Here is a 27710-nt window from a genome sequence, read left to right as displayed (position 1 = left end):
TTTGACGAGAAACTTTATTACATTATGTATACTATATAGCACAGTAGTTGCATTTGAAATTTGTCAAATTAACCCTTTTGTAATAGAAATAAATAATGCAATAATAAAAAAGCTGTGTCTGGTCCATGGCAGTCTTCTTTGATGTTGATCAGTAAAAACTTTCCTGGGACTGAAAGAAAAAGAATAGATTTTATTATTCTCAGTACATAGAATTTAACCATAAGGATAGCACCACATGTAAATAGACCTTCATAAAATGTTATGTAACTAGTGAACATAGCAATTTTTATGATGGGTTTCTAGACTTTATTTGGTATAAGGGACATGTTTCTATCAATCTTGTAAGTAAAGTTAGCAAAAGAAGAGGGTGGAGTAACCTAACCCGTAGGCTATATTCACACATCACTGTGACACAACCATGTGCTGTCCGTTATTCTGTCAGACAGAAAATAGAATAGAGTTTCATTGATCCATATACTGTACACATCCATTTTAAAATGGATCCGTGTGTCCAGGCCATGAAACTCAGAGCTTGTCCTATTGTCGTCTGCTTTAAAAATCAGACTTCACCATTAAAACACCACTTCATTGGGGTTTATTTTTTATTTTTCCGCTGGATACATTAAAGTAAGTTCTTTGCCTTCTGCCGCCGTCTTTTATTCTTGGCAACGCTCCGGTCGTCTTCTGCAGTTTGTGACCTACTTGATCACTCCAGTGTTTGCATGGCGAGCCGGAGATCACACCTCAATGTAATTGTATGAGAGACAGAAAGAGGCTAGATCGAGGCTCCCATAGACTTACACTGAGAGCTTGTGACCACTCTGATTTCCTGATTTCTGCAGTCACAAGATGGCAGATTGAGACCGGAGCGGCACCAGAGGGAGCAGGAAGTATATTTCTATGGGCAGGGAACATGGATTAGTGATACCACTTCAGCAGTGAAATAAAAAAAATGCTGAAGTGGTGCATTAAAGGGGTTGTCCACAACTACATGCATGATTGACAACCCCTTTAAAGTCTATGGGGATCCATATAAAACATACTTTCAATCTCAGTTTCCCTTTCGTGTTTCATCTGTTTTTCACTGATCCATTGTTAAGAGTCAATGGATAAATAAAAGTTCAGTCTACCTGATTCAGTCTTTAAAAAAGGATGGGAGAAAAACAGATGCAATTGCGGGGCAATGCAAACGATACACGAGATAAAAACAGTCCGTTGTACACAAATATGACAATAGATACAGATGTGTGAATATATAGCCTAAGGCCTCACTCAGATGTCAATGCTTTTTCAGTGATTTTCTCATATGAAAAATACAAAAAAATTAGTTGCAAAGCTTCTACTATCCATTACAATGGATTACACACAGATGGCATCCTGTCCATGATTTTCATGGACCCATAGACTTATATGAGTAAATTTGATGCATCTAGAAACCACAAGCAAATGGACCCCTAAAATATAACCTTTAATATTTACAGTTGTGCTCAAATGTTTACATACATCGGCAGAATTTTTCCTTTCTTGGCCTTGTTTCAGAGAATATGAATGATAACAAAAAAACTTTTTCTCCACTCATGGTTATTGGTTGGGTGAAGCCATTTATTGTCAAACTACCGTGTTTTCTATTTTTAAATCTTAATGACAAACAAAAACATCCAAATGACCCTGATCAAAAGTTCACATACCCTGGTGATTTTGGCCTGATAACGTGCACAGAATTTGACACAAATGGGTTTGATGTTATGATCTGCAACATGTACTAAGGAAAGATAAGGGAAAACTGTCCCTACAGTAAAACTAAGCTGAATCCCTACGATGTAGCGGGCAGCCTGTTCCTAGCGAACAGACCCGCCTTAGTCCTCGGCTAGTCTGAACAAAGACCTATAGCATAAGGGGAGGGGTCTCTAAAAGAACTAAGGACTGGGACAAAAATGGGACACCTCCTAAACAGAGAAGTTGTTGCAGAACACAAAAAGACAAACAGACAAAGTACTAGAGGTCCCAGAAGGACAAGACGAACAGACAGAGAAAGGCACAGAAGCACCTGGCTAGAGAAACAGTCAAACACTGAAGTCCAGCACAGCCAAAAGGGCAGCGCTGGAATATAAAGGCAGATGGTCACGTGACCGCAAAACACAAGATGGAAAAAACAAACAGGAGGGTTCTAACATTTGAATGGCTACTAAAGGTAACATCCTCACCTGTTTGCTTGTAATCAATGTGTGTGCATAAAAGCTGAGTGAGTTTCTGAGATCCAGACAGACTCTTGCATCTTTCATCCAGCCACTGATGTCTCTGGATTGTGAGTCATGGGGAAAGCAAAAGAATTGTCAACTGAGCTACAGGAAAAGGTAGTTGACTGTATAACACAGGAAAGGGATACAAAAAAATATCCAAGGAATTGATAATGCCAGTCAGCAGCGTTCAAACTGTGATTAACAAATGGAAAATCAGGGGCTCTGTAAAAACCAAACCACGGACAGGCAGACCAACCAAAAATTTCGGCCTCAACTGCCAGGAAAATTGTTCGGGATGCAAAGAAAATCTCAAAAACAACATTAGCTGAAATTCAGGACTCTCTGAAAACTAGCGGTGCGGCTGTTTCAAGATGCACAATAAGGTGGCACTTGAAGAAAAATGGGCTGCATGGTCGCCAGAAGAAAGCCATTACTGCGCAAATGCCACAAAGTATCTCGCCTACAATACGCCAAACAGCACAGAGACAAGCCTCAAAACTTCTGCAACAAGGTAATTTGGAGTGATGAGACCAAAATTTAACCTTTTGGCCACAACCATAAACGTTACATTTGAAGAGAGATCAACATGACCTATGATGAAAGGAACACCATTCCTACAATACAGCACGGAGGTAGATCGCTGATGTTTTGGGGATGTGTGAGCTACAAAGGCACAGGAAACTTGGTAAAAGTTGAAGGAAAGATGAATGCAGCACGTTATCAGCAAATACTAGACGCAAATTTGCACTCATCAGCCCGGAAGCTGCGCATGGGACGTACTTAGACGTTCCAACATGACAACGATCCCAAACACAAGGCCAAGTCGACCTGTCATTGGCTACAGCAGAACAAAGTGAAGGTTCTGGAGTGGCCATCTCAGTCTCCTGACCTCAATATCATTGAGCCACTCTGGGGAGATCTCAAGTGCGCAGTTCATGCTAGACAGCCCAGGAATTTACAGGAACTGGAGGCTTTTTGCCAAGCAGAATGGGCAGCTTTACCATCTGAGAAATGAAAGAACCTCACCCACAAATACTACAAAAGACTTCAAGCTGTCATTGATGTTAGAGGGGGCAATACACGGTATTAACCCTCCGTCAGGGGCAACTGATCTGACAGGCGCAGCTCACTTAGTTTCATTTCTCTATTTTCAGTGGTTTGTCTGGGAAACACCCTCCTCCCAGTACCTTCCTAACTTTAAAGGCTGTGTGAAACCTGAGAAGCCTCTTGTGCTGCAGAGCTTCAGAAGATCAGATATCAGTGTTTTGGCTTCTCAAGGCCCCGTCACACTTGGCGATGCTGCAACGATCCCGACAACGATACGACCTGTCAGGGATCGTTGCTGCGTCGCTATGTGGTCGCTGGTGAGCTGTCAAACAGGCAGGCTCACCAACGATCAGGGGAGCAGCGACATCGTGGAACGAATCTTTCCACGATGTTCTGCTCCTGGTTATGAGCCTGCTGAAGCAGGAGCAGGCTGGTAACTATGGTAAACATCGGGTTACTAGGGGCACACGCGCTCCTAGTAACCCGTTGTTTATCATGGTTACCACTCTGCTACAGTGAGCGGGAGGTTACCGCTCACTTTAGCAGGCTCGTAACCATGATAAACAACGGGTTACTAGGTGCGCGTGTGCCCCTAGTAACCCGATGTTTACCATAGTTACCAGCCTGATCGCTGCTCCCACTGGTCACACACAGCGATGTGTGCTGACCAGTGGGAGAGCAACGACCAAAAAATGGTCCAGGACACTTTGCAGCGATCAGCGACCTCACAGCAGGGGCCTGATCATTGCAAAGTGTCACACATAGCGACATCGCTGGTGAGGTCGCTGTTGCGTCACCAAAACCGTGACACAGGAGCGATCTCACTAGCGATCTCGCTATGTGAGACGGGGGCTTCAGGCTCATTGCCCCTGAATGCGTCACACCTTTGACGGTTAGTATTTGCTGTTTCTATTCATCCCAATTGTTTTTTTAGCTTGTTTTATGAATAGCTAGTGCTAAATTTGTGGATTTGTCATAGAAGGTTTTGTTAGAAATAAGAGTGTGCTTCTCAGGCACATTGCGCCCTAACACATATTCTCTCTCTTGCTTCAGCTTTTCTTCTGAAATGGCGAGGAGAATATTTGACTTGTCAAATGCCCTTCATGTTGAGCAAGTGCAAAATATACTGCTTGATGATGATGAGACAGACCCCTTACAGCTAGAAGATTTAGGGGAAGAAAGTGACATTGATTCAGAAGATGATGTGGAAGAATGTCCAGATGTGTCTGATACAGATCAAGATGGAGAGAGTGAGGAGGATGCTCAAGACATAGAAACATATTAATTGGGCAAAGATAAAACAACAAAATGGATAAAAAAGCCACCCCCTAAACGTTCTCGCACACGCTCGCATAACATTTTGAGCCACCTTCCTGGTGTCATAGGAACTGCAAGGAATGCTAAAAATGAAATGGAATGCTGGAACTGTTTATTCACTGATGACATTCTAGTCACAATTGTGACATAGAAATCAGTACATGGACGCCATAAGGGACAGTTTCATTAGAAAGAGATGTCAACCCTATTGATGTAATTGAACTGAGGGCGTTTATTGGTTTGCTATATCTTGCAGGCGCCTATAGGGCAAACCGACAGAGTTTGGAGGAGCTCTGGGGTAGAGATGGGGATGGCATTAAGAAATTTTCCTTGGTAATGAATATAAAGAGATTCAAAAGTAAAAGAAAAGTCAAAGATGCTATAGGATTTTTACAGGATGAAAATGGAGAAATGGTAAGAGAGGATGTTGAGAAGGCCGAACTTTTTAATTCCTATTTTGCATCTGTTTTCTCTCAGAAAGAAAATGTAACATCAACTGATCTTCACTGTCCTTTTAAAGGAATAGAGGAATCCAAGTTATCAGTAAACAGAAAGATTGTGAGGGAATATTTAGCTAACTTAAATGAGTTCAAGTCTCCAGGTCCAGATGAATTACACCCCAGAGTACTGAAGGAGATTGTAGAAGAAATTTTAGAACCACTCTCCATAATCTTTGAAAATTCTTGGAGAACAGGAGAAGTCCCAGAAGACTGGAGAAGAGCAAATGTTGTTCCTATCTTCAAAAAGGGGAAGAAGGTGGACCCAGGGAACTATAGGCCGGTGAGTCTGACTTCTATACCAGGAAAGATCTTTGAACAAATTATTAAACAACATGTATGTAAGTACATGGATAAGAATGAAGTGATTAACCAGAGTCAGCATGGGTTTGTAACTAACAAGTCATGTCAGACTAACTTAATTTCCTTCTATGACAGAATCACTGACTGGGTGGATCAGGGAAATGCTGTAGATATAGTATATCTTGACTTCAGCAAAGCATTTGACAAAGTATCTCACATCATCCTTATTGAAAAAATGACCAAGTATGCAATGGACCAGGCAACTGTTAGGTGGATTCATAACTGGCTTAGTGATCGGACTCAAAGGGTGGTTGTAAATGGCTTCACATCCAGCTGGATGAATGTCTCAAGTGGGGTACCACAGGGCTCCGTCCTGGGACCTGTATTGTTCAACATCTTTATCAATGATTTAGATGAAGGAATTGAGGGTAAACTGATTAAATTTGCTGATGACACAAAGCTAGGAGGGATAGCTAATACTAGAGAAGAGAGAGAGAGGATTCAAAAAGACCTAAATAAACTGGAGCAGTGGGCAGCAACCAACAGAATGGTTTTTAACAGGGAAAAATGCAAAGTACTACATCTGGGCAATAAAAATGAAAAAAGCATATACAGAATGGGAGGAATAGAGCTGAGCAACAGTACATGTGAAAAAGACTTGGGTATACTAATAGATCATAGACTGAACATGAGTCAACAGTGTGATGCAGCAGCAAAAAAGGCAAATACAATTCTGGGATGTATTAACAGAAGCATACAGTCTAGATCACGTGAAGTCATTATCGGTCTTTACTCCTCTTTGGTCAGACCTCATCTGGAATACTGTGTACAGTTTTGGGCACCACATTTTAAAAAAGACATCGACAAACTGGAGCAAGTTCAGAGAAGAGCGACCAGAATGGTGACTGGTCTGCAAACCATGTCCTATGAGGAACGGTTGCAGGATTTGGGAATGTTTAGCTTGCAAAAAAGAAGACTGAGAGGAGACTTAATAGCTGTCTACAAATATGTCAAGGGCTGTCACATTGTAGAAGGATCATCTTTATTCTCATTTGCACAAGGAAAGACTAGAAGCAATGGGATGAAACTAAATGGGAGGAGACACAGATTAGATATTAGAAAAAACTTTTTGACAGTTAGGGTGATTAATGAGTGGAACAGGCTGCCACGAGAGGTGGTGAGTTCCCCTTCAATGGACGTCTTCAAACAGAGGCTGGACAGACATCTGTCTGAGATGATCTAGTGAATCCTGCTTTGAGCAGGGGGTTGGACCAGATGACCCAGGAGGTCCCTTCCAACTCTACCATTCTATGATTCTATGATTCTATAATGCGGTGTCTTCGTTTTGACGACAGAAGTACCAGAACTGAGCGAAAAAAATATGACCGGCTTGCTGCGATTCGTGAGATATTTGAAAAATTTGTGCAAACCTGTCAAAAAAGCTATTGTCTAGGTCAAAATGTCACTATTGATGAAATGCTCCCGGGATTTCGTGGTAGATGTGGCTTTCGGCAATATATCCCATCTAAACCAGACAAATATGGGCTAAAAATGTTTTCCCTTGCTGACTCCAGTATTACTTATACCTACAATATGGAAGTTTATGCGAGGAAACAGCCAGCAGGTCCATATTGTGTAGGCAACACACCGAGTGAGGTGGTAAAGCGAATGGCTGAGCCTTTGTATGGTTCGGGGAGAAATATAACTGCAGATAACTGATTTACTGATGTGGGTTTGATTGATTTTTTGAAATCCAGAAAAATATCATATGTGGGTACTGTGCAAAACAATAAAACACAATTGCCGCCACAGTTTATCAATGTGAAAGGGAGAGAACAATACCACAGTATGTTTGGATTTAGTGAAGGCAAAGTTTTAATGTCCTATGTCCCACGCAAGATCAAAAATGTTATTCTTGTATCCTCGCTTCATGATGATGATGCGATCGATCCTCGGTCTGAAGCACAAAATAAGCCGGAAATGATAACGTTTTTCAACGAAACCAAGGGTGGTGTAGACACTGCAGATCAGATGTGTGCTACTTTCAGCGTGTGCAGAAATGTCAGGCGCTGGCCAATGGTAATTTTTTTCACTATGCTAAATGTGGCAGGAATAAATTCTCAAGTTATTTACATAGGAAACCAGCTGGGATCACAGCGTAGAGGACTCTATCTAAAAACATTGGCTCATGAACTGGGCATTGCAGAGCTTCGCAGAAGAAGTGTGAAAACAATTGGAATACCCTCTAGCATGCAAATGCGGCAGAGAAAACTTCCCACAGAACAGGAACGCGAAGAATCACCAGCTCCCCCACCACCCAAAAGACAGAGATGCAACACCTGCACTGTAGAAACAGGACTCAGGAGACTCTCAAATTATGCATGTAAAAATTGCAAAAATGCTATTTGCCTGTCTCATGCAGAAAAGATCTGCAAATCATGCTCATTGCTCTGCAAGTGTACTTTTACAGGTGAACCGCTAACATCTGATAGTGACTGATTTTGAGTACAGTACTATTTCAGCAACCTTATAATTTTGCTTATCTAAATTTTAGGTTTACTAATAGTTTTTGAAGAAAACTGTCGGGTTTTTTTTGAAAGTAGCAAAATGTGTGCACTTTGAAACATATTACTTTTCTGGTTAGTAAACATTTTTTTTTCCACCTGATTATGTGTATTCTCATTTATTACATTCCTATTAAGGTAACTGATCACTTTTAGAGCATTGAAATTTAAAAAAAAAGGAAAATATAGCCAATTTTCTAGCCTGTGCCTGACAGGCGCAATGCCCCTAAACTCGTTATGAAATATATTGCCCCTGACGGAGGGTTAAGAACTGGGGTATGTGAACTTTTGATGAGGGTCATTTGGATGTTTTTGGTTGTCATTAAGATTTAAAAAGCGAAAACAGTCATTTGACAATAAATGGCTTCACCCAACCAATAACCATGAGTGGAGAAAAAGGTTTTTTTGTTATCATTCATATTCTCTGAAACAAGGCCAAGAAAGGAAAAAATCTGCTGTGGTATGTAAACTTTTGAGCACAACTGCAAGTTAAAGAACGCAAAAAACTCTCAAAAGCATATTAGAAAATGTATACCGAAATATGCATATTATAACAGACAAGATAGCGGAGGTTGACACCCTAAAATATGCAAAATGGCTTCCCCCACTCCTCAGCGGCTCTCCCTTGGGACCCTAGAGAATATGAATGATAGCAAAAAAACAGGTAGTGATAAATGCAAAATCTTGAATGTGTGTAAAAATATATTTGGATTTATATACAAGATTGATTACTGTATATAAGTAAAAAAATCAATTTCTTATATCCCTGACTTGTATTCAAGGTTGTCAAAGGGATTAAGCAGGGCAAAAAATTCACAAACACTGGCCAAGATAAACAGACATATTGTCCAAATTAGCCATCGTCATAGATAAGGGTCCGCACAGGTATTATAGGATAATTAATCCTGAATATATCATAATACAATGTGCACAGCAATACCGTTTGTGCAGACACATGCACATTTGTGGCCTGCTGGAGGTCATTTTGCACGCCTCTGGCAGTGCTCCTCCTGTTCCTCCTTCCACAAAGGCGGAGGTAGCGGTCCTGATGCTGGGTTGTTGCCCTCCTACGGCCCCCTCCATGTCTCCTGGTGTACTGGCCTGTCTCCTGGTAGCACCTCCAGTCTCTGGACACTACGCTTACAGACACAGCAAACCTTCTTGCCACAGCTGTGCCATCCTGAATGAGCTGCACTACCTGAGAAACTTCTGTGGGTTGTAGAGTCCGTCTCATGCTACCACAAGTGTGAAAGCACAACCAACATTCAAAAGTGACCAAAACATCAGCCAGAAAGCATTGGTACTGAGATTGGGGCTGTGGTCCCCACCTTGATAATTGCCAATAATTTCCATCTATTGTCTATTCCATTTGCACAACAGCATGTGAAATTGATTGTCAATCAGTGTTGCTTCCTAAGTGGACAGTTTGATTTCACAGAAGTTTGATTTACTTGGAGTTATATTCTGTTGGTTAAGTGTTCCCTTTATTTTTTGAGCAGTGTATATATATTTTTATTGGAGGACCCTTTTGTATCTTGGCTGTTATATGTGTATTTGGGTATACATTTTCTAATATGCTTTTGAGATTTTTTTGTGTTTTTTAACTTAAATATTAAATGTTATATTTTAGGGGTCCATTTGCGTGTGAATTCTAAATTGATTGGGGCCTCGCCCTTGATTCTCTTTTTTGGTCTTTTTCTAAATTTGATGCGTCACTTGGATTAAAATCTGACACGTCTTTGTGGGTTTTTTTGTGGACACTCTGTCCACAAAACCGTGGAGATGTCAATAGCCCCAAAGTCAATAATGGGTTTGTGCCTCACATTCACACATGTGTTCTGTCCATGTTTGTATCCATGTGCCGGTTATTTTTCACTGACTGTTTAACAGGACAAGTTTGAGAAATCTTCATTAGTTTTTAGCATGAGAAAAACTGATGACATCCTGATGGTAAAAACAGTCACATGGACCAAGAACTGATGAAAATCTGATCCAGCACAATTTATAAAGCATCAACTTACCCACTGAATGTCCTTCTTGGAACCACCGCGTATTTGCGTCTCTAAAAGTCTGTCTTCATCAAGAAAAGAATCTCTGCTACTCCGAGGCTTTGAGGACAAGATAATGTATGAGGGGGCTGTTCTGTCTACATGGATGCCTCGTCTGCTAAAATATGCTTGCAATGCGCTTAAAAACTGCAATAGAGAAATGGAAAATAGTTGGCTTTATTATCATATTCCATTAAATTTATAAAAAATGAAAAGGTACGGCTAAATATTTCTTACCATAAATTAGCCATTTATTATATTTGTTGTAGCACTAATAATTCAATATTTTTTTTTACTGAATTTTCTTTTTCACACATTTTTAGTTTCATATTATTGCTATTAAAGCAGGGCTTTTCTAGCTCATTTCCCCTTTGGATCTTACCTGGCCTTAAAATGGAATATGTCACTAGGTTTTTGCAACCTAATCTGAGAGCAGCATAATGTAGAGACACAGATCTTGATTCCAGCAATGTATTACTTACTGGGCTGCTTGCTGTAGTTTTGATAAAATCATTGATTTATCAGCAAGAGATTATAACTAATGGACTAGAAAACATGCTGCCATAACATATATGCTGTATAACCCCATCCCCACCACTGATTGTCAGCTTTCTGCCTATGCACAGTGTACACAGAAAGCTGCCAATTAGTCCTTGATCATGTTATGTAGAGCTCAGAATTCAGACAACTGCTAAGTCTGGAGCAGATAAAACTGATCTTATCAAAACTCAAAACTGCTGCAAGCAGCCCAGTAAGTGATACATCACTGCAATCAAGATGTCTGTCTCTACGTCATGCTACTCTGATTTACCCTTATTCACATTGAGGTCATTTTTGACACATCATAAGGTTTTAATATTAGAGATAGTATAGGACTGTCCCGATTTGGGCACACCTTGCCGAGGTGGAATGGCTTTTATGCTTTTCTTTATCAAAAACAGTGTTTATTAAGTACTCTATGTTATTTATATGTATTACTTTTTACTTGCTTATAGTAGGGTTTTTGCTCATTTTGTCTCTATCTTAGGTTTACTCTCAGATGGAGTAGCAAAAACGTGGTGACGGATTCCCTTCAAATTTGCCCCTGGAGAGGTAGATTTAAATGTATAGGTTCCCATCTATGGAGCATGCATTCTTGATGCCGATGGGTACACAAGAATTGTGCGCTAAGTACCTTAGTTCTACAATTAGTCTGTACAGCAGTAATGCAGCTCAAAAGTTATATCTTCAATGATGACATGTACCCTAGCACACTCAGCATTCTTCAGCATCTCTGTATATAAATACAATATATCCCACATACTTGAGCAAGCAAATGTAAGCACACACTGCTCCATTCCCAACTGCATTACGAAAGCAAACCGGCTTGAACATACACAATATAAGGGCACATCACAAGCCTCTTCTTAGCCATCCCTACATAGAGGATCCGGGTGTATCATCTGTGCACTTACCACACAATAAATTGTTACAGATCAATACGCAGCGTATATTGAGGGATTACTTTGATGAAAGAATGAAAGGCTTCATGAATCGATTGCTTTTAAAGAAAGCCACCAGTGTATCTGACATAATGTTACTTAAAAGCATGACTTGTCATCCAGCTCAAGCAATATCTTGAGATTTGCCTAGAAGATCTCTAATGAATCAGGCTAAAAGATTTGGAGATGTTGTCCTCCTTCCATCTTATTGATAACTACAGTATATAGGTAATTCTAATTACATAGTTACATAGGTTGAAAGAAGACCTAGGTCTATCAAGTTCAACCTTCCTCCACCAAATGTACATTTTGTCACGAAATTGAACCATTAAAGGGAATCTGTCAGCAAGATCATGCCTCCTAAGCCGTCTATATGGGCATGTAGGTAATAGGAAGCTGAATGAAATGATACCTTGATATCTGTGATGCTATGTCTTATTCCAGAAAAAATCAAAGTTTTCTTAATATGTAAATCAGCTGTTAAGATCTATGGGCGGACATCCTCCCCGAGGATCTGCCTCTACAGCTTATTTTAAATGAAAAGAGAGAACATTGAGTGGGGAGATTACTGCCATGAGAACTGTTTAAACATTTCCCTTTCTGCAGTCTCTACAGAGACCTTACCTGCTTTTTTGTCTGGTTTTGAGGACGTTTTTTTCTGAGAGGGGGTGTCAGGATTTATCTCCTCATCGTGCATATGACTGTCCTATTAACCTGACCCCTGGAGCTAAACTACCAAAGTCCAGACTGTATAATCTTTCTGTACCAAACTGTTGATTTGGCCACTCCTAACACTTCTGCTTTCACTCTGATGGATTTCTTCTTTTTTTCAGCCTAATGATGGTCTACTTCTCTTCCATTGAGAGCTCTTTTGACCACATGTTGTGGGTTTACAACAACAGCATCCAAATGGGTTTTAAATTAAAGTGTTTTTTCTGTTTCGCGCACTTATAACATATCTACAGGACATGCCATAAACATATAAAGTAGATGTGGTCCTACAAATGGGACCTTCATATATTTCAAGAATGGGGTCTTGACGGGCACTGCTGTCAGTGGAGAATTGTTATTCACTTGTATGGAAATTTCACTGCTGCACGCGATGGGGCCCTGTTCTTAAGACAGATGTATAGTATGTCCCTATGGTGTGGATATGCCATAACTATACCAGATAAAAATACCCATTTATTGATTCCCCTAGCTCTATTAAGGGAGAATTGAGTTGTCGGCTATGTGTAGCTTGCAGAAAAACTATTTGATATAAAAGTAAAAACTTTTAGGACCAGGAATAAAAATATAGTTATCCATAAAGAAAGCAAATACGAATGACTAAAGTTGCAGTAGCTGTATGTTACCCATAGGCAGATGAAAGGGAGAAACACTAGACTGCAGGACAAGACTACACAAGAGTTTTTGCAGCTGCATAGAAATGTATGTTTCATTATTTTAGATGATTTGGAGCAATTTAGAGAAATCAGTTGCAATGTGTCATATCCTATAAAAAAGAATGTGTCAATCACTTTCCCAAAATTGCTGAATTATAGATATTCTTATGATTTAGACTGACATAACTATATCAGAAATAACATAACATATAACATAAATTACCTCCAAGAGTCTGGAAATGAAAGCGCTTTTTCAACATTGCTGAACAAAGGCAAACCTATAAATTTGCATTTCATGACTCAGGAAACTGGTGTACAGAGATGATGCAGAATTGCATAGTTTAAATGACCTCAATGCACTCTAGTTCCAACTATTTCACCTCATGAGATTACATTGGACTTTAGTCTCAGCCTATATTGTACTTTTGCCCTTAAAATGCTTAGAACACCTCGCCTCCAAAGGTTTAATATGCCACTATGTCACATGATTTGTCAGCCCGGAGACATTTTTTTTTCTATTTTGTCAGACTTGGGTAACGTGCAAACTTAGCAGAAGTTGTAGGTCACATTTCATCATTACTGCAAAACCTTGGCATCACATCTTCAGTATACGTCCCGGACTTTTCATTCAGATGTCAGTGATTTTTCTGTTACGAAAAAAACGGTTCGAGTTTCATCAGTGTTTTGTATCCGAGTTTTATCAGCATTTGGTCAGTGTTTCAGTTTTTATCATCAGTGTTTTTCTTATATGAAAAAACTAAATAAATAAACTGCAAAGATTCTCTTATCCATTACAATGTTTATCCCAGACAGCACACGGATAGTACACGTATATGTACGGTCCGCAAAAAACATGGACTTATGAACAGCCCCACAGACCATAATGGGTACGTGTTGTATCCAGGCAATCCACAGATAGAACACTGCCATCATGTTTCTGACCCCTAAATATTATTTTGGTCTAGGCCCGTACACATGCTACACCTGTCTACATCAGTTGCCATAGAACCTGGGTGCTAAAGCCTTAGGGGGTAAGCAGGTTGGGACAGAATGTCTCTTCCCTATATGAGGAGATCAGTAATGTGAATGTTTGACACCCTGTTACAAATTTTATAATGGGTCTTGGGAACTTCCTTTAGCACAGAACCCCTATAGTTTCAGACACTAATACCATAACAATGCCAGCTACAGAACTCCATAAAAGAGCACATCAGCATGCCCCAATACTATGGGACAGGCGATGACCACCTGCCATGAAAGGCTGTGTGCCCACGTAGCATTTTTCAAGCGTATATGCTGCGGAATTTCCGCAGCGTAAACGCTTGAAAAACGCATGTATATCCGCACCCCATGTTCCCCAATGGGATTCCGCAAGTTCTATGCACATGCTGCGGATTTTTCCGCAGCGTTTATGCCGCGTTCAAAAATCCGCAGCATGTCATTTAATTTTGCGTTTCCGCAAGCGGAATTGCCTTTGTCCAATGCATAAAAAACGCAAGGCAATTCCGCATGTGGAAAACGCGTGATAAACGCGCGAAAAATGCGCGATAAACGCGTGCGGAATTCCGCATGCGTTTTTCCGGGAGAGGACTTGCATTTATGCAGCAGAAATTTTCTGCTTCATAAATGCAACGTGGGCACATAGCCTAATAGATACAATCTGTGGATAGTGTCATCTAGGTGATTTCCTCTCCCACCTCATTCTTGTCCCCCAGTTTCCAAAAGATGTGTAGAGCTTTGTGCCTTTGGTCACTGTATGGCTGTTTTCCTATGAGAATCATCCATGCTGCTAGGTGTAAAATACAAACATTGCTAAGTAAATACATAGGTGACTCACATTGGTTACACCTAACCTGTTCTTCAAGGAAAGCCATAGGCAGGGGGTATAGCTCAGTGGTAGAGCATTCGACTGCAGATCGAGAGGTCCCTGGTTCAAATCCGGGTGCCCCCTTCATTTTTTGTATTTAGTCTCTTATTACTTCCATTGACACCAAGCTGGTCTATAGAGAAATAGCTAAGAATTCAGAAGCAGACAGCTGCAGTATTGATTTTTTACAGCTTTCTTCTTTTTACAGGTATCTTTATGTATCCCTTTAAATTAGTGAACGGTTTGCACAGGAGGTAGTAATGACAGAGGCAAAAGAAGGGGATGTCGCTATTTTGAAATATAAATAAATTATAAAATTAATAATAAAAATAATAATCACAGTTACCACTATACAGCACAAATTGTGTGTGTTGCGAGATACACTATACTATACTATATTATGTTATGGTAATCAAAATCTAAATCATACCCCTGCATAAAATCAGTGGCATTGCGTGTTGCCTATGCCCGGGGCAAGGCAACTATTTTCCGCACCTTAACCTGTGGAACGTTAGTCCTCCCTGAGTCTCTTCCACTTTTCCAGTATTGAACCCCTTGTCTCCCAATCACATATATTTTAGGAAAATATTGAGATAACTATAGTTTGCCCTTTGACCCTGTAGATTTTTCTGCTTTTTGCTAAAGTCAGACAAAAAATGTAAAAATAAAAAAGGTACGGTATACATTGTTATATATTTTTTTACATTTTTACTTTTATACATTTTTTGTATATAATTACTTTACTGCTTTAACCATAAACCTGACCCTAAGTCCTAATCAAAGCCCTAAACATAAACCTAGGGAACACTTTTTTTTAAATTTGAGATAACTTTCAGTAGGTGCCAATCTAACCTCATACAAATGTGATAGGAGAGACAGAGCGCTGTATCAAACACAGTGAAACACCTTTAATTCAATACTTTTGCTGTCAATGCTGAGCACAGCTGGCGAGATGTGTTTGTCATCGGCTGCTGAGCTCTGCATAGGCAGCAACCAAGATTAGAAAGCTTGCTTCATTCTACTGAGAGCTATGTTTTCTTTTTGGTTGCCGGGCTGGCACTCCTGGTGAGCGGGCACTGCTCCAAAAAGTAAATGCTCATTGGAATCCTGGCTAATTTGACAATGGGGGATGAAATTTTGTGCCCCCATAGAATTTGGTGTGCTAGGCAACAGCCCCTATTGCTGTTCCCTCTCCATGCTATGCCACTGCATAAAAAACAAGAATGTCTAAATATGTTCTGAGCAGTTTTCAGGGAGTTACCCCCTTAATTAAAGGAGCTGTCCAAGTTATATAGCTATGGATATCTGATAGCTTGCTGATCGGTAGGAGTCCGACTGCTGGAACCTGCACAGATTAGTCGATCTGAGAATTTGTATCCCCAATGGACAACTTTTATTCCTGTTGCAAAACGGACTGGCAGGTTGGATGCTCGACCACCGCTCTCTATGGTGCTTAATTCTCTATGGGGCTGCTGGAAAAGTCAGAGCGCAGTGCGACCATATGCACTTCTACATTCTGATGGAGATAAAAATTTCAAAATTCCCGGTTCTGTTGATCGGTGCAGGTCTCAGCGGTCAGATCCCCAACGATCAACAAGTTATCATTTATCCTTTGGATAGGTAATAACTTGTTTTCACTGGACAACCCCTTTTAAAGTGTATTTTCAGTAATGCAAAAAAAATGATTATGTGTAATAATAGTCTTTCTAATTTGTTGACATGAGCAATTTTGCCGTTAATAGCAGCATGGACTAGTTGGGGGTAATATGAGTGTACAGTGCTGTTGACTAAAACCTAAGAGACAGGGTGAACCTCGGCCAGTCCATGCAGCTATATAGGGCAAAATCACTAATGCTCTTGCTCTATAGTTTTTCCTGAGTAAATGAAAGTACACTTTGTGCATTAGTGGTATAGCGATAGGAGAACAGGACCTCTTCATGATCTGTTTAATTCAGTGGAGAGGATACTATTCTCCCGATAGCCCTAGAGGTTGGAGCTGCCTCAGGCATGAGTGGTATATCTTCCGGATATGCCGTAGATGATTAGTGTTACAATATCTGTTTAAATAGAATGCGTAATTAGAAAATTATCAAGTTTGCAAATGAAATGAGTTTTCTCAGAAGCAGATCACTCCTCCACCATCTGGCTTTCTGCGATGCGGTCATGATTGACAGCCCAGGCCCATGGCATGGTTGCACCACTGGCTCGAACTGCACTCTTGTTGCAAGCAGGGGCAGCTTTGCTGCTGCAGCATTGGAGAAGCCCAGGGACACTGAAGGTAGCCAAATCCAGTGATCTAACCAGCTTCCGAGCAGCGCCTACAAGCTGTTTTGAAAAGAACTTGCAAGCTACTTACCTAGGAGACCGGTAACCTCTGATAGACTGCTGTATTGGCCATTAACTTAAGCAATGAGCAGTACGCAATAGAATTAAATGTCCCTCTGTCCTTGAGAACACAGAGGATTTTTAATCAGTAAATTGCTAAGTTGCTTGTTTTTTTACAAGCAGTTTGCAATTTTAACCATTAATGATCATGAGTCAACTCCTTTAAACATGTTAAGAATTGTTACATTTTTTTTGTGATTTTCCATGTCACTTTATATTTTAGAAAAATTGAGAAACATTGCAGTTTGTACTATGACCACTGCAGGGTGTTTGCCCATTTTGTTTTTATCCCAGGTTATAACTGTGACTACTGAGTCTCAGGCCATGTGCCCACATAGCGTTCTTGTAGCGTTTTTGCAGCGTTTTTACGGCCGCGAAAACGCTTGTAAACCCGTCTGCCATGCAAAGCAATGTGAATTCGGATGTGCTGTGCACATGATGCGCTAATTAGCGCGCCGAATTCGCATTGCGTTGCAAAACGCAGCATGACCATTTCTACCGCGATTACGCCGCAAATTTGCGGCCATTGAGGAACGTTGAAACGCAGCAAACCCACAGGTATATGTGGATTTGCAGAGTTTCAATTAAATTCAATGGCCGCGAATTGCGGAGTAATTGCGGTGCGTGTGGTACCCAGGATGAAGAGGAGACTACAACTCCTCTTCATCCCGGCTACCATGCGGTGAAAAAAAGAAATAAAAAGTTAAAAATGAAAAAACCTGTATACTCACCTCTCCGGTCTCCTCCCGGCCGCTTCCTCTGTCCTCGGCGGCCTGAGCTGTACTGGCAGGACCTGCGGTGACGTCATTTAGTCAGGTGATAGTCGCGTGACCGCTGACGTCAGCGGTCTGGTGATGGTCGCGTGACCATCAGCTGACTAAATGACGTCACCGCAGGTCCTGCCAGTACACCACGGGACGCCGAAGAGAGAGGATCGCTGCCGGGAAGAGACTGGAGAGGTGAGTATACAGTTTTTTTATTTTTAACTTTTAATTCTTTTTTTTTTTTACTATAGATGCAGCATTTAAAGCATCTAAGTTGGTCACACAATATAAATCCATGCCAGTTGCATGGATTTATATTGTGGGACCAACTTGTCAAGCACTTTTCCAAGTGATGCTAAAATCGCTTGGAAAAGTGCTTGAAAAAAACGCATGTAAAAACGCTGAAAAAACACTTCTCTCTGGCAGAAAAAACGCATGTAAATCTGCATGCGTTTTTTTCTGCCAGAGAGGCAAAAACGCTCTGCATCAAATCTGCATCATAGAATCATAGAATCATAGAATGGTAGAGTTGGAAGGGACCTCCTGGGTCATCTGGTCCAACCCCCTGCTCAAAGCATCGTTGGCACTAACCCTCATAATAGGCTGTAGAGATCACTTCTCAGCAGGCATCTCATCATCAATGACAGGGTTACAATGATGAATATCACCTATTAATAGATAACACCGGAGATACCACTCCCAATAAGTGATGGATTCAGCACTCCCTCGCCCCTCACACACACACAACCACAGCCACCCACCCAATGCCCCTACACAATAACAAGTCACAGAAGATGGCTAGTAAACTTTCCTATAGAAGTCTGTCGCTTTCCTCACTATAGGTTCCTATGGTTCATGTGGGTGCTGTAAATCATATGTTAACAGAAGCTCTGGCAAGATGTGTGCTGTTCAGGAAATAAAATAAAATCTACAATAAGAAAATAAAAACATTACTATTAGGCTTACTTTTCCATGGGTCAGTATCAGATCTGTAGGGGTTCACAGTGGTGTAACTTGAAGCTTGTGGACCTCAATGCAAAAGCTCCAACAGGGCACCCAATTATTGAAAATCTTTAATAGTAATGGTATTTTCATATGTCTCAAGGCTCCAGGGCCCGCGTGCGGATGCAACCTTTGCCCCTTTTATTGATCAGCTGTCCCCAGCTGGGGTGGTTGGATGTAAGCAATGAATAAAGCTGAACAGCATAGCGCCATTCACTGTGTAGTGGCTGTTTCTGGTACTGCAGCTCAGCTTCTACAGCCTCAAAAGGAGCTGAGTTTCGGTACTTGGGAACGGTCACTACACAGTGTTCAGAGCTGTGCTGTTTGGTTTGTTCATTGTTCACATTTGGCTGGAGATTAAAATAACTGATTAATTGGTGTACCGGGTGTTGTACCCCTACCGATCTGATATTGATTACCGATCCCAGGTCATTGAATATAGTAAGCCTGGAATACCTCTTTAAGTAAATTTACTAATACACAACTTAAACATAGACTAATATAATATACTCACCAGGTCTCGGTTTTCTGACAAATCCAATGCATTTAGTCGCTCGTTATGCAGAGATCGACTCTGCACACATAACATCAGACAAAATACTCCCAAGATGGAGGGATTCATTTTTTGATTGTCACCTGTGTGCAACAGCAATTGATATTAACAACCAGGGCATCATGCATCAAGACTAAATGTAGTAATATACATCCTCATTTAATAACACCACTGAAAAACTAGAATAAGTATATTATAGTACATGTAGTTACATATGTGGAAGACCAGGGTGGTCACTGATAGAAGGGACTGCCACTCCATACTACACAGACTTGTGTAGGTCCTTCCCAATCAAGCACCCCTGGCTGCATTAGGCTAAGAGCCCTCGATGCAGAAATGCTGCAGATTTTTTCCGCTTCTCCCTGGCAGGAAAAACGCATGAGGATTTTACATGCGTTTTTCCTGCCAGGTAGAAGCGTTCTTCACATGCATTTCCGCATGCGGGTTATCAAGTGTTTTTCCAAGCGATTTTAGCATCACTTGGAAAAGTGCTTGACAACTTGGTCACACTATATAAATCCATGCAACCGACATGGATTTATATAGTGTGACCAAGTAATAGTTAAAAAATGAATAAGAATGGTAAAAAATAAAGATTATACTTACCTTCCGATGGCCCCCAGTGTTTTCTCCGCTCCGTCCGGTCTGTTGTATTGGTCGCGGTGGTGTGAAAGGACCTGCGGTGACGTCATTGAGTCATGTGACAGGTCACGCGACCGCCGACGGCAGCGGTCGCGTGACCTGTCACATGACCAAATGACATCATGGCAGGTCCTTTCACACCACCACGACCAATACAACAGACCGGACGTAGCGGAGAAAACACCGCGGGCCATCAGAAGGTAAGTATAATCATTATTTTTTATTTTAAATTCTTTTTTTAACAGGTTCTATGGTACCTGGGTCTGGAGGAGAGTCTCCTCTTCTCCAGACCCGGGTACCATCCACACATTGAATCGCATAATATCCGCTTGTGCACATGTGCTCATAAGGATAATATGCGATTCAATGCAAGTCAATGGCGGCAATTACGCTGTGTGTCCGCAAAATTAATGGACATGCTGAGTATTTTTTCCGCAATGATAATCCGCAGCAGAAATTTCCGCAGTATGTGCACAGCACATGCGGATTATCATTGGGGACCATGGGGCACGTATTACCAAGCGTTTTCGCTGAGGAAATTCCGCAGCAAAAAAGCTTGTAAAACGCATAGTGGGCATGCAGCCTTATAGTAAGAAAATAAGGACACGTTCAAATGCTCAGTATTTTACCTTATTATTTGTAAACCAATATCAGGAGTGGAACAATCAGTGGAAAAGTATAATAGAAACAAGTCACCACTTCTGTATTTATCCCCCACTTCTGGTTTTGGCTTACAAATACTGATGTAAAATACTGACCAAATACTGAACGTGTGAATTAGCAGGACAGGAAGGCTATTCAGGCTTTCCTGTATCTGCCAGTTCATACAATTATATATGAATCCAGATCAGGATCCATCTTCTCTACAGTTCTTCACGCCCCACTTACGGTACCTCCCTGCAGGCTGCGCTCTTTGCACATGTCCTGCCTATTTTCCTTTAGCTACGCCCCTGCTCAGGCATCATGGAGTATGAAAAGACTGCACCAAAAAAGATGCAGCTGATGAATAAAATATACGCAACTAATTTGGAATAGGGGATATTTATGTGTTAAGGACAATGGAGCATATTTATCAATGACATTATGATAATTTGCTTTCCGAATGACAGTCAGGCTGAATGACACAGGCAAAGTGTTCGAGGAGACTTTATATTGGCATGCATGAAAATACACCATACTTTCCTGCTAGTACTTATGCCCTATTATATGGCATATGATGTCATAGTGTGTAGGCTAAGTTCACATGTCCAGTAATCATCCATGTGAAATGGATCCAGCAATAATCAGTTATATAGACACAACTTTGTTTGGCTAAAAAAAAAAAAATGGATCCATTTTTTTTAACATTGAAGTCTATGGAAAATGGATCCGTTTCAAATAAATTATTATTGGAAATGTGAACTGTAAAGTAATCATCCATTTGAAACTGATCCAGTAAGTGAAAAACAGATGGGAGGAAAATTGATGGCTACTTAACGGATCCGTTTTCCATAGACTTCAGTGTTAAAAAAAGCGGATCCAGTTACAATCAGTTTTTTTTTCAGGAGGACAAAAAAAGTTGTATCTGCACAACTTTTTTCTCAATGGATTGCTGCCGGATCCGTCCTAACTGATAAGTACTGGACATGTGAACACAGCCTAAGCTGTAGGAATGACACCCAGTTGGCCATTTATTTATTGAACAGTGCAGAGATGTAAGAAAGGGAGATTCAGAATTGGCATTTTATAAGTAATGCAAATATGAACTAAATCCATATGGGCCACTTTATACTCTAATATAATTGTCACCAGAAAAGAAAATATAGCAAAAGTTAAGACTGCCGCTTTATAATTTTGATATATGCAATTTAATTTCTATAACTTTTCAGAAGATACATTTGCATGCATAATGAATGATTAATTATAACTGTAGTGATTAAAAAATAGAACAAACTTAATTAATAAAATCAATTGTGAAATCTCCTATACACTCTAGTTTCAAAATTATTAATTTGTAATTAATAACTACAAATATATTAATATTTTACGAATACATAAAACATATTAATTGAATAATAATCATTATTATTGACTTCTATACATTGCAAGGCTAAACAGATATTGCACAATTTTCTCTACACATAATATTATTGCTATAATATAACTTATGACTATTGTGTCTTTTCTATTTCCTGATGGCTATACTGTACATCTGACTAAAGGTTTTTCCACTCACCTGCAGTTCTCTTTTATTGCAGAAGGAACTTGTACTCTTGGAGGTTTTGCAGCGCATCCCTTTATATATCCATCAGTCAGTAATTTGGAGGATGGAATCAGGAGAAAGGTGGGAGGCAGTGGAGTGTGAAGAAGGGGGTGTACACCTCTGTCCAGCATATCAGACTTATATGCGTCTTCCAATTTGTGATCATTGGATTTATTCAATCAGTTTTGTGTCCACATCAATATATATAATTTGGACTTTTTTTTTTATCTATCAGGAAAATATGATCTTATTTTTAATTACTTTGCATAGTAAATGCAACTGTATTTGCAGTAATATCCATACTAGTGACATTATAGCATTTCTCCATGAAAATTTTATCTTCTAGTCTTAAAGGAGTCTGTCATCCCCAAAACTGAATTTGAACTATTTAGACCTTCATATGTTGAACTTAGCCCCTATAAAAATCATACTGATATTGTAGATTTTAGGAAGTGTGTTTTCCAGGAAAATACTTTTTATTAGATATGTAAATGAGGAGGCGTGGGTGCACCCTTGGTGTGGCTAAGGGCTCAGTGCATCTTTCCACCCTCTCAATTAGAATACTCCACCTCTCCCCTCATAGTGAATGGCAGAGCTCACTTTGGAGTGCCAACATATGCAATGTCAGATTTCTCAGCACTCTCCTGCGGATAGCAGTCTGTCACTGCTGTCTGATCTTGTATGGAGGGAACGACAGCTATACACAGGAGAGGGGTATGAGAGTGCGCACACACTGACATTGTGCTCGCTCTCATCCCTCTCCTGTCATCATCGCTGCTTTGTAAGTCTGTGTGCAGCGAGCGGACAGGGGAATGAGAATGTTGCCTCTACACACACACACATTTTGTATGCAGGCGCTCGGCCGCTTCAGTGTCAATGTGTGAAGGGTTGGGGAGTTAGATCAGACATCACTCCAAATTGAGCGCTGCCAATTAGTGATGAGCAAATATGTCTCATTAACCCTTTTGGCGAGCACGCTCGGGTGCTCGTTGAGTATTTTGGCGTGCTCGGCATTTCTTCTATTGTCGCCGCGGCAGCGGCATGTGTCACGGCTGTTAGACAGATGTGACACATGCAGAGATTGCCTGTTTGACAGGAAATCTCTGCATGTGTCACATCTGTCTAAAAGCCATGACACATGCCGCCGCGGCGACAATAAAAGAAATGCTGAGCATGCCAAAATACTCGGTGAGCACCCGAGCATGCTCGCCAAAAGGGTTAATGAGACATACTCGCTCATCACTACTGCCAATCACTATGAGGGGAGAAGTGGAGTATTCTAATTGAGAGGGTGGAAAGATGCACCGAGCCCTTAGCCACGTTAAGGGTACACCCACGCCTCCTCATTTACATACAGTACAGACCAAAAGTTTGGACACACCTTCTCATTTAAAGATTTTTCTGTATTTTCATGACTATCAAAATTGTACATTCACACTGAAGGCATCAAAACTATGAATTAACACATGTGGAATTATATACTTAACAAAAAAGTGTGAAACAACTGAAAATATGTCTTATATTCTAGGTTCTTCAAAGTAGCCACCTTTTCCTTTGATGACTGCTTTGCACACTCTTGGCATTCTCTTGATGAGCTTCAAGAGGTAGTCACCGGAAATGGTTTTCACTTCACAGGTGTGCCCTGTCAGGTTTAATAAGTGGGATTTCTTGCCTTATAAATGGGGTTGGGACCATCAGTTGTGTTGTGCAGAAGTCTGGTGGATACACAGCTGATAGTCCTACTGAATAGACTGTTAGAATTTGTATTATGGCAAGAAAAAAGCAGCTAAGTAAAGAAAAACGAGTGCCCATCATTACTTTAAGAAATGAAGGTCAGTCAGTCCGAAAAATTGGGAAAACTTTGAAAGTGTGCCCAAGTGCAGTTGCAAAAACCATCAAGCGCTACAAAGAAACTGGCTCACATGAGGACCGCCCCAGGAAAGGAAGACCGAGAGTCACCTCTGCTTCTGAGGATAAGTTTATCCAAGTCACCAGCCTCAGAAATCGCAGGTTAACAGCAGCTCAGATTAGAGACCAGGTCAATGCCACACAGAGTTCGAGCAGCAGACACATCTCTTCAACAAGTGTTAAGAAGAGACTTTGTGCAGCAGGCCTTCATGGTAAAATAGCTGCTAGGAAACCACTGCTAAGGACAGACAACAAGCAGAAGAGACTTGTTTGGGCTAAAGAACACAAAGAATGGACATTAGACCAGTGGAAATCTGTGCTTTGGTCTGATGAGTCCAAATTTGAGATCTTTGGTTCCAACCACCGTGTCTTTGTGCGACGCAGAAAAGGTGAACGGATGGACTCTACATGCCTGGTTCCCACCGTGAAGCATGGAGGAGGTGTGATGGTATGGGGGTGCTTTGCTGGTGACACTGTTGGACCAGCATGGCTACCACAGCATCTTGCAGCGGCATGCTATTCCATCCGGTTTGCGTTTAGTTGGACCATCATTTATTTTTCAACAGGACAATGACCCCAAACACACCTCCAGGCTGTGTAAGGGCTATTTGACCAAGAAGGAGAGTGATGGGGTGCTACGCCAGATGACCTGGCCTCCACAGTCACCAGATCTGAACCCAATCGAGATGGTTTGGGGTGAGATGGACCGCAGAGTGAAGGCAAAAGGGCCAACAAGTGCTAAGCATCTCTGGGAACTCCTTCAAGATTGTTGGAAGACCATTTCCGGTGACTACCTCTTAAAGCTCATCAAGAGAATGCCAAGAGTGTGCAAAGCAGTCATCAAAGCAAAAGGTGGCTAGTTTGAAGAACCTAGAATATAAGACATATTTTCAGTTGTTTCACACTTTTTTGTTAAGTATATAATTCCACATGTGTTAATTCATAGTTTTGATGCCTTCAGTGTGAATGTACAGTTTTCATAGTCATAAAAATACAGAAAAATCTTTAAATGAGAAGGTGTGTCCAAACTTTTGGTCTGTACTGTATTTAATAAAATAGTTTTTCTCTAAAATACTTTTACTAAAATCTACAACACCAGAAGGATTTTTATAGGGACTAAGTCTCCTATATAAGGTCTAAATAGTTTAATTTCAGTTTTGGCGGTGACAGATTCCCTCTAAATACAAAATCACTAAAGAGGTTATCCAAGCTTAATACACCACAGAAAGAGCAAGCCCTACCTGCTCAATGTTGAGACTAGCCATCATAAATTCAGATATTTTTAGGAAACCGATGGCCACCTAATATGTATAGGGGCCTTTACTTTAGAAAGTGGATAGCTACAGGACTATAAACACATTATAACATCTCACACTTTGGTCCAAACTAACAACCACACAACAATTCATAGAGAAATATGAGATTCCACCTCAAGAATGCTATAAACTTCAACACATGCTAAACTTTTATCTACTCTGTCACAACACATAGAACTTTCCTATTTCTACATCTTTTCAACTCTTGTGCCAAATTTTACCCACTAATCCTGGACATATCTGTACTTTGAACTGTACCCAGCAGACACCAAAATTACTTTAAATGATCAAATGGTAACAAGATTTTTGTATTCAACTCTCAATACCAAGATGGCTAGTTGACAGGTTAACTTGATTCCAATAGGGTCCATCACATATTTCTTATATCTTCCCCTGACTTCTTTATTCGTTTGCCTCAAACTTTGATCCACATCACACTTATGATGGACAGGCCCTAAAGTTGCATGTTTCTTATTCCTTCTTACCTTTTACCAAGAATCCATCTATGCTCCTGTTTGCAAACAAACCTCCATGGTGCTCCGACCTAATTTACAAGTATCCCAGGATAGCATCACAAATTCACATTGCTTTAAAATGGAAATGACTATAGCTTTCAATGGAAATGGTAATAGCTGGGGTCACTAATATAATCATTTTGTTTCCTCAATATCATGGACCAGCTTCCTGAACATTCTAGGCACCACATCCATTTCTTAAATCCAAGCTTTACAATTCACAAAAAGGCATTACACAACTTTTGTATATCTTCTGTGTTCTTCTAGGGTTGCTCCTACTCTATTATAACTCTACAATATATAGAATACAATAGATTACAATCGAATTAAAACTATTCAATTCATTCAATATTAACATAAAGTGACTGCAGACATGAGCACCAAGCCTGGACAGCCCCTTTAATTCTGATTTTGACCAGTTTTGTATTTACTGATAACTGCCTGCTTGGGTAAAAATACACAAGTATAATAACCCTACCATCTGCCCTCAGTTTTCCTCCCACTGACTTCTCTGCTTACATCGATGTTCGTTTTCTCCTGCATCCCAAGTGATAACCACCGGGGTGTGTGGAGTGCAGTGGCGAGTTTAAACAACACTTTAGAATAGAAAAAAAAGCCAGCTCACCTATTGCAGTTCTGTGTGCCGGAGCACGGAAAGTTCATCCTGACCAGACGTGGTACATAGCGAAAAGGGAAGTATCCAGCTCAGAATCCAGTTAAAACTTCTCTTTTTTGAAAACTTTAAATTAAAATAATAGCTCCATGACAGGGGAGATCATGGAGTTACTATTTTAATTTAAAGTTTACAATAAAGAGAAGTTTTAACTGGATTCAGGACTTAAACAACACCTTCCCTGTGTTGTGGTATAGAAAAGGCGGGGGAGGCGTGATTCATAATTATCACCACACTCCCCATGCCACAGTGGAGGTTATCTGAGAACCAGGAGGAAAGAATGCCGATTTGAGCAGAGCAAGAAGTGAGAGGCAAACATAGGGCACCAAGGTGACTTTGCATATGAAATGTATAGTCACTTTTCAGTCCTAGGCTAGAAGATTGCTTAGAGGATTTTCAACTCAAATGATATTGGTGGGTGGCTGAAACCCCTTCAGATCAAGTGTTACCAGCTTTGGCAGCAGCCAGATGTAAACAGTGTATGGAGGCCTCTACTGGCCTTAAGAAATTGTTTGCGACTAAGTGTTTTGCACAGGCAGTGTTGGTGCGCAGCTCATTACAGTGCTGAGCCGTACTCCAGAGCTGTTCTAAGCCAGAATATGGAAAGACTAGTCTCATAAGGGAAAAGACAGTCAATCTGGAAAATTGTGAGAACCGTGAAGGTATCCTCAAGTGCAGTCATAAAAAACATCAATTAATATGCAATGAAACTGACTCTCATGAGGACTATTCCAGGAAAGGAAAATCAAAAATAATTTCTGCTGCAGAGGATAAGTTCATCAGAAACTGCAAATTGACAGGACCTCAGATAACAGCCCTCATAGATGATACAAAGACATCAAGTAGCTGTCACAGGGTGTCCAGAGGTGACAGACAGTCGCCCTTCAGTTGGTTGCAGGAGATCTCTACGTTTGGAATTACAGACATCTTCTTAGAGGCTGGCTGTCTCTAGGACCCAGCG

The 27710-nt window shown here is 40.6% G+C and overlaps 1 long non-coding RNA gene and 1 other non-coding gene across 3 annotated transcripts; one reads left to right on the top strand and one right to left on the bottom strand.

Moving 5' to 3' along the window:
* LOC141271034 (uncharacterized) lies at positions 1–26888 on the bottom strand. Of its 2 annotated transcripts, none has more exons than XR_012321801.1 (5): positions 26702–26886; positions 22311–22565; positions 19415–19536; positions 9990–10163; positions 1–169 (listed from the first exon to the last, which is right to left on the bottom strand). It is a non-coding gene; the product is annotated as an uncharacterized lncRNA (long non-coding RNA). The 2 variants fall into 2 exon arrangements; XR_012321802.1 differs by lacking the exon at positions 1–169 and adding an exon at positions 2204–2298 and having other exon boundaries at positions 26702–26888.
* Positions 14762–14833, top strand: TRNAC-GCA (transfer RNA cysteine (anticodon GCA)). The gene has a single exon. It is a non-coding gene; the product is annotated as a tRNA-Cys (tRNA).
* Positions 26889–27710: the final 822 nt, after the last annotated feature.

Source organism: Phyllobates terribilis, unplaced genomic scaffold (assembly GCF_046119375.1).
Source record: "Phyllobates terribilis strain yellow unplaced genomic scaffold, ASM4611937v1 Scaffold_5__5_contigs__length_657084704, whole genome shotgun sequence".
Taxonomy (NCBI): domain Eukaryota; kingdom Metazoa; phylum Chordata; class Amphibia; order Anura; family Dendrobatidae; genus Phyllobates; species Phyllobates terribilis.
This window is presented reverse-complemented; position numbering and strand designations above follow the sequence as displayed.